We start from the raw sequence: 8,584 nt of genomic DNA on the forward strand, positions 1-8,584 counted from the left end.
ATAGTAATGGAATGGAACGTCGCTGATTAACAGGAACTGGACTGATACGAAGGGAGGAAGGTTATGGTTGGGGGAGGTGAAAAAAGGACTATCAAACATATTTTTACTGTGGTAAAAATGATACTGCGACAGAGTGAAACTAACAAACAATGTATGAAAAAAAGTTCCGAGTGAATGCATTAAAATGCCAGAGTGCGTATGAGGAACGAAGTAATTAGGCGAAAACGATATTGTAAAGCTCCTTAGTGTAGTAAAGAAAACTGGCTTAAAATAAAGTGGGGAGTGAAAATATCAAGTTATTCACCACTAAAATTACAATAAAGTGGGGAGTGAAAATATCAAGTTATTCACCACTAAAATTACAATAAAGTGGGGAGTGAAAATATCAAGTTATTCACCACTAAAATTACAATAAAGTGGGGAGTGAAAATATCAAGTTATTCACCACTAAAATTCTAATCTAAAGAGAAAGGGATGAGGAGGAACTGTACAGGTAAGATTGATGAACAAGTTATTCCGATACGAAAGAAACTGGCTGAATATAACGGAGACTGAAGAAGGGAAAAATATACAGATAAGCACTATGGAGTAAGTTAATCAAATTGGAGTTAGCCTGAAAGAGATAGAAAGAGGCGGAGGAGCTGGAAATATGAGAATCTGCCAAATGCGTTATTTGTGGCATAAAAGAAATTTTGATAACAAAGAAGGAAGCGGTAGGTGAAGTTGTTAAAGGCAAAATAAATAAATAAATAAATAAATAAATAAAGTTCTTTTACGTGGTATGAAAACAATTGTTGGTAAGAAAAAGGAGAAAACAGAAAAAAAAAAAACACTAAAAAGTACCACCACAATTTATCAAGAAAAGAAGCCATGAAACAAAATGAAAGACAGGGAAAGATTATCAGCGCGTTTTTGTGTTGCAAAGAAACTGTGACTAAGAAAAAAAGGAAGTGAAAGAGGGAAAAAGTGTCTAAAATATACAGAACTAATATATCAAGACGAGGGAATCCTCATGAAGGAACGAGGGGAGATAATGAGGACAAAGATTATGAAGCCCGTTTTATGACATTGGTTATCATAAAAACTGTGGTTATGAATAAATGGAAGAGCGAGAACATGAAAGTACAGTATTCAGATACAAAGTATAGAGCACTATAACAATGAGGAAAATGGGGGCAAGGAGGAAAATGGAGATTTAGTTAGAAGTGTTGGTGGAAACTAAGACACCGAGTACTGAAAGGAAGAGTGGGAAAGGAAGGGGAGTAACCAAAGAAAATACTGAACAAATAAATCGGGATGTAAAGAGTTCGAGGAATTGACGAAAAATTATCAGGAGTTTGTTTTGCCATTAAAAAACTCACTGAAACTAAAAAAACAAAAACAACACCATATGGAGATAAAATATAAAGTGAATAAGCCGATTTGCAGGAACTCTGAAAACGGGGAAGGTGAGATTTTAGAAAGCCAAAAAAAAAAAAAAAAAAAAAAAAAGATATTACACGGAGACTAAAATGAAAAAAAAAAAAAAAAAAAATCACGCGGACCCTGAAATGAAAAAGAAAGGAAGAAAAAAAAAGAGTAAGTTGAAGTGGTGGTAGCCTGGTGAAGTTGTGAAATGTGTGGGGTAAATGGTAGGAAAAATTAGGCTCATCATTTTGACATTAAAAATATAAAGACAGGACAGTGGATAAAGGAGCGACTGTAGAGAGGAGACGTATTGAAATAACAAGGATCACACAGAGAACGCAATATCCACGCGCAGCAACTGTTCTAATGCCGAAGTTGTACATACATTTCCCTCTGGCCCTGACATACGATTGATTGAGCTTGCAAGTGCTGATGTAATAAATCGATCTGGAGGTAATCTAAGGAAGGAAGGAAAGAAGTTGCGATGAATAATTATGAGGCCCATTACTACCTCAATAATATACTGTAACATCAAAACAAAACCAACAGGTATGATGAAAAGCAACAAAACATAGTGATGACACTAAAGTTAAAGTACAGTAATATTATTTCATGGTGTATTGGATGTCCCATTATGTAGGATATGACAACAGATACAGTACGGGTTTCTCTGTTACTGTACCTGAATCACAGTCCAGAACAACTTCTTTACCGCTGCGCAATGATGATTTTTCTCCATATTCTTGCAACACATTTGCCAGTAAATTCAAATTTAGGGAGACTGGAAGTGAAAAAAAAAATTGGGGGAATTAGGTAAAAATTACGTACTGAGGTTCATGGTGTTTCTGATTATCACTTATGTACCTACCAAGGATAGTGACAACTGATTATCACTTGTGTATCTACCAAGGATAGTAACTTGTTTCTTCGTAACACCATCTATTGAGCCCAATTTTACATCTGGTTCCATCTGTACACCTTAATCGTTCTTTACTTTTACTCGTAGCACTTATTTGTCCTGGTGTATCCTTCCCGGCTCTGCTTTTATCCTTGTTTGCAACGTTTGTGTGTGTTTTCAATTAGCATGTCTTTGCCTCGGACTTCACCTCATGCCTTACTCTGACATGCGCCTCCGACGTGTAGCTTCCTCACTCACTGTTTACATTGGCTTAGAGCAGTGGTTCTCAAACATTTTTGGACTGCAACCCACCAATGGTTGGAAGAAAGAAGGAAAGATTCAGACTGGCAACATAGGGTATATGCAGTGTTCTGTACTCGTGATGATGTTAAAACCCGAACAGATAAACAGCACGGCCTACCTATTTCCTGTCCTGTGATCCTGTAAGTAAAGTGGGCAATGGATCATAAAAAGTATTGATAGTTTTACATCTTTACATAGGAAACTAACACTTCTGAGGCAGCAACAGTAAAGGTTAATTCCTCTTCACTTAGACATAATAAAAATCATTATACTGCTAATACTGTATAATGCAGCAAAACAAAACTGCCCTTTCCTCAAATATCTACAATACCTAAAACATGAAAAATATAAAAGTATTGCAATTACGTGTAGCCAATGAGGTTTAAGCAGTAACTGATATCAAGCATAAACTACCGTGCACTAAAACTGGGTCTCCCATCAGTAGGCACGGGCTTGTAGGCTCTCACTGATCTTGTATGTTGAATGTGAGGTATGAATACCCAAAAGAATAACATATCCTCCGTACACTGGGTGTCTGACAATGGAAGGTTGGAAGTAGGAGTGAGTAGGCTGAAGTAGGTGACGTCATGTCAGTGCAAGCACGGTGGAGGGATAGCTAACAACAAACGGTTAAAGAGGAAGTATGAGCAAAAGCAATATTCACTCTCTAGCATTATGCATATGTAACAGCATAACACTTAATCCTTTCCTATTTGCCTTGGCATACGTTTATTCTATAGGCTTCAATGCTAACGATATCATACAGTCCTCATCACACGTCTTTCCCGTGACCTACGTCAAGGCAAATATTTATGATAACCCAAAATGGTCATTATTTTTCCACGTAGGCTACCATTCAAACACAGAAATTTTTTCCAATATTCACATGGATAAAATTAAATCAGCTTTACACACATCACCGCAAAAAAAAAAAAAAAAAAAAATTGAGAGAAATAATAAAGTAACACACTTCTTCCTCCAGCAGAAAAATTAACATTGCTAAAGAAAAAAACAAATCAGCATTTTAGTAGGTAATATTAATACTGAAACAGTATTGTTTTTGCCACAAAAGCAATGTTTTTGTCACCTAAATCTGGTTTTTCATATCAAATACTTTCTTTGCAGTAAATTGAAATTTTCAAAAAATAAAAATAAATGGAGAAAAAAACGAATACACTAGTGCTCTTACGATGAAATATTCCAACAGCTCACTTACCAAGACACCGGTGGCCAGTCCACTGCTGTATGTTTTCCATGTCACTGGAGTCACAATTTTTTCCTCATTTTTACTTTATTGTGGGCCTCTCTCATCTTGATTCACTGTGAAGTGCTGTATTTGTTTTAGTATCATTCCCGATTCTAGCATTTTCTAAAAACTTCTTTCCTTTCTTCTTTCTTCCCTCTTTTGCCTCTATTCCGTTTTTTTAAATTCACTCGCTTGTCTTTTCACTCCCTTCTATCTTCCTCCCCCCCACTTTTTTTTTTCCCTATTATCTGTGTGTTAGTTTTAAGTTCGGGAAACGTGTCATGGATTTCCAAAACTTTTTCCATTAGTGTTCGAGACTTTAACATCGCTTATCTCCTGGCTAGAGTTTCCAAACAAAAATGGCCTCGTTCTTTTAACTCCTCTCCCAGTAAATTTTTCCTCAGTATTTTTTCCCTTCTCCTTTTTGCCACTTTCCTTCGTCTTCATTCCCTCTCTCTGTCGCATTCTCCCTCACTTAATATTAGTTTCATATCAGAGAAATGTTAAGTGTTTGACTCGTACTCATTTTCCATTATTGTCTGAGAATTTAAAACCACTAACCACTTCACTTAAGCTTCCAACAACACTCACTGGCATGGGCATCTGGAACTCTGGGTGAGGGAGGGGCTTAGTAAGTGAAGCAACTGTATCGAGATGGTTCGCATATTGATTCGAAGCACCTTGAACAAATACAATCCCGTCTACCATTTCCCCTCAGCTTCCCTAAAGCAGTGAGAAGGGAGTGACTCAGTAAGCGAAGTAGCCGCAACTAAACATCTCACACATTGATTCGAGGCACTTTGATGGTTAACAGGGAAGATGGAGTTACCAGCCTCTAAAGGATCATCGCCATATTGCCCCCTACAATATTTACATCCGAGATAACAGCTGACCATCACCAGTATTGCTGCCTGCAGTGTTTACATCCGTGAATACAGCTGATCGTCACCATACGTGTTCTGTCTGCAGTGTTTACATCCCGGAAAAGAGCTGATTGTCACCATATTGTCTGCAGTGTTTACATCCGGGACAGCAGCTGATCGTCACTCTCCCAGTAGCATAGATCGAAGGACGTTGGCTGGGTGAGTGTTGCAGCGACGTCTTATTCAGCAGTTTTTGTATCAAGTACCGGTACCTGACAAATATCTCTTGTTATTTAGAAGATTAACGTATTATTTTGGCGACACTAATACTAATACTTTACTGAACGAAGAAAAACTAAGTAAAAAACAAGTTAACTGCAACAAGCCAGTCGATTATTTTGCCCTCCTTAATTCCATGACGTATTTTTACGACTTTATTCTTATTACCTGCTGACGGTTTTAATTAGTTTGGGAAGGCTGCGTGGTAGTGAAGGGGTTAATTAAGGCTATGATGAACCTCTCCAGGTCTAAGTCTTTCCCATAACGTGAATATAATCGTCGGGAGGCGGCAAGAACACATTATGGAGTCATGGATTGAAGATGTTAAGGAAAGACTTTTTGTACCAATGGTTAGAGGAGTTTCCTTCCAACCTCATCACCATCACACGCCTCTTACCAGCTGAATAAAAGCGTCTGGTGGTGTCTGTAGTAAAATATATACAAGACGTATTTGTCCTGAAGGGGTTACTACATCATACACAACACAAAATACATCATTCATCTTGCTTGGTTCTGTCTCCTGGCTCTGAATCATCTGGCTGTAAGAATTAACTGACTATTTTATTGATGGGGCTAACAAAATCGAGAGAGAGAGAGAGAGAGAGAGAGAGAGAGAGAGAGAGAGAGAGAGAGAGAGAGAGAGAGAGAGAGAGAGAGAGAAACGAATTTGTCTATGAGTGTACAGTATGTGTGTAATCTTGGCCTGTAGTGTGTGTGTGTGTGTGTGTGTGTGTGTGTGTGTGTGTGTGTGTGTGTGTGTAGAGAATATACTAATTAAGTGCCTAACCTTAAGAAAAGTCAGATTTAGAAGCCCTTGTGGCGGGTCGTTCGTGGTGGTGGTTCTTGAATGAGGATGTGTGTAGTAGTGAACCATTCCAAGCAAGATGCAGGTTAAGGGAGATAATGACCCCAAAGATGTATAAGTATTAGGCTAACTCTTCACTCACTTTAAATAAGTGTTATTTGTGGGAAGTTCTGGTAAAGTGGTAGAACTGTGAACTGATAAGACTGCTAATGGAATGGACGCGCGGCTGACCTTATTCTTTAGAAGGGAACAGTTTGTTGATCTGATTTCCACTTTAAAAATCCTGTAATTAATCCTGAATAAAACTTAGGAACAAGAGAAGTATAACGAGAGCGCGATTCATTCCTCCTGCGTGGAACAGCAAGTAACATGCAAATTCGTTACCACACAGTTTTGCCTACGAACACTGAAGTTTTATCCTCCACTCCTTCACCCAAACAGTCAGGAACACTCAGGTGACCAAATTAAGTACAAAATCGTATGCTTTAGCCAGCCGCTTGTGCAAGTCTATGGTCTACCCAAACCATTCTCTGGGAAACTGGCATCAGCAGTTCACCTTGGGCTCATCTTAACACCCAAGGAAATGCCAGGATGAAAACCGCACAGTAAACCTTCCTGCCCAGACTCATCCCAGTCATCCATCAGACATCCTGTGAGGCCATAGTGTACATGATAACAATGGCCAGTTTGGTCTGATGATACTTCAGCCTCCCACGGCACACCTCTGCAAAGAATCAGCAACCAGCAGACCCCCTAGACAGTGGTGTACCTCCTGTCCTGATTCATCACAGATTCATCCACCGCACAGCCCATCAGGCAAAGATACCTGTCCCTCCGCATCGTGCCAGCGCTCCACTCTGAACTTAAATAGTTTTAATCGCCCAGACGAACGCAACACTCCAGTGAAGAAACACAGACAACAGACCCACACCCACATACACACTCCAGTGAAGAGAGACGGCACACCCATCCACATACACAGATCCCGATGGTAACACATGTTTCCTACTCACAAATCTTTATATCATCCCACATGCTATACACAGCTGCACTCACTTCCCATTGCATTACTTACATAAATTAGGAGAGGCATTCCGAGAGTGCGACAGCTGCGCCCATCAACTGGCTAGAGCCCACTGTTTGACTTTGCCCTGTGACCTTGACTTTGAACAAATTTCTCTTTGCACTGAATTACTTCATTCTTGCCTAACTCTTAACCCGTCCACGGATTTCTATTTAAAAAAAAAAAAATCTTTGAGTTGACTTTGGCCAGTGACCTTGACCGCTCACCTTTCCTTGTGACCTTGGCTTTTGACTGCTTATTCTCAAAATCAAACCTCTTTACCCTTCAATTAGATGAGGTCAATCTTAAATCTATTTTTGCTGCCTTCAGGCTTTTTTATTTATCTAAGGCAGTGGTTCCCAAACTGGGGAAGGAAGGAAGGAATAACGAAGAACTAGCACCAAGCCATAATATGGCTAAGTGCCACTAAGGCTGGCGTTGGAGTGGTTCTGGCGTGAATGTGGCGTAAGGTGAAAAGGTCAACGTCAATGGGAAGACCTTGAACTATTCATGTCATGGAACCAAATGCCTAACCTGATAGGTGGGCGAATAAAAGCCGGAAGAAACACGGAAATATCAAGAAGAGAGGGAGGATAGAAGAGAAGCAGAGGACAGTGCGGAGTGAAAGGTGGGAGACAAGAGGGTCTCTCTTACTACAAGCAAGGATACTGGGGAAGTATTCTCCACCCTCCCCCTCCTCCTGAGGGGTCTCACAAACTAGGGCCATGGCCCCCTGGGGGCCCATGGTGCATTTCCAGCGGGACTATGGGATAATTGTAACAATCTGGACACTGGTGATGGAATTTAAAAATTAAATAATCTATTGCAAATGGTTCCTGGATGGCAAGAAATTATTTGATTTGCCACTCAGTGCTGAGTCACCTTTAGGTTGCACTATATCGACTAAGTGGATGAGAAGCGCTCCCTACCTATCACAAACCATAACTGTCATCATAGTTATCTCTCCTATCACTACCGTCATCATCATCTTAATCACCACACCACGATTACTACCATCGTCAAAATCATTACCACAACTACAAGTCACTGACACCACTACCACTATCATCATTACAAAAGCTACCACATCTACCAGCAGTACCACGACTACCACTATCATCATAATCGTCAATATGACAACTACCCCAAATCATGTAATCACAACAACTACAGCTACCACAATCATAGAAATCACCACTACCACTATCATAGAAGTCACCACTGCCGCTATCATAGAAGACACTACTACCACAACTACCCCTCTCATCATCCATCCATCGCCAGACGCCATGTATCCCAAACGGGGTGGCCAAGGGCTTAGAGTTAATTGTTTTACAGGGAGGGGCACTAATCCTCCACCAACCCCACTTGACACGTAGGGATGCCAACAGCATCTGGTGTTCCCAGGCGGTCACCCATCCAAGTACTAACCAGACCCAACGTTGCTTAACTTCGCTGATCGGATGGGAAGCGGTGTACTCAACGTGGTATGGCCGTTAATCACCATTATTACAGTCATCATCATCATCATCATCATCATCATCATCATCATCATCATCATCATCATCATCATCATCATCATCATCATCATCATCATCATCATCATCATCATCATCATCATCATCATCATCATCATCATCATCATCATCATCATCATCATCATCATCATCATCATCATCATCATCATCATCATCATCGCTACAACAACTGCCACGATTAT

The 8,584-nt window shown here is 40.0% G+C and overlaps 1 non-coding gene across 1 annotated transcript; it reads right to left on the reverse strand.

Moving 5' to 3' along the window:
- Positions 1 to 8,246: 8,246 nt before the first annotated feature.
- On the reverse strand, positions 8,247 to 8,365 carry LOC145418504 (5S ribosomal RNA). The gene has a single exon (XR_013900711.1). It is a non-coding gene; the product is annotated as a 5S ribosomal RNA (ribosomal RNA).
- Positions 8,366 to 8,584: the final 219 nt, after the last annotated feature.

The sequence above is a fragment of the Coenobita brevimanus genome, chromosome 114 (assembly GCF_032717465.1).
Source record: "Coenobita brevimanus isolate Jiangsu-jjx chromosome 114, ASM3271746v2, whole genome shotgun sequence".
Taxonomy (NCBI): domain Eukaryota; kingdom Metazoa; phylum Arthropoda; class Malacostraca; order Decapoda; family Coenobitidae; genus Coenobita; species Coenobita brevimanus.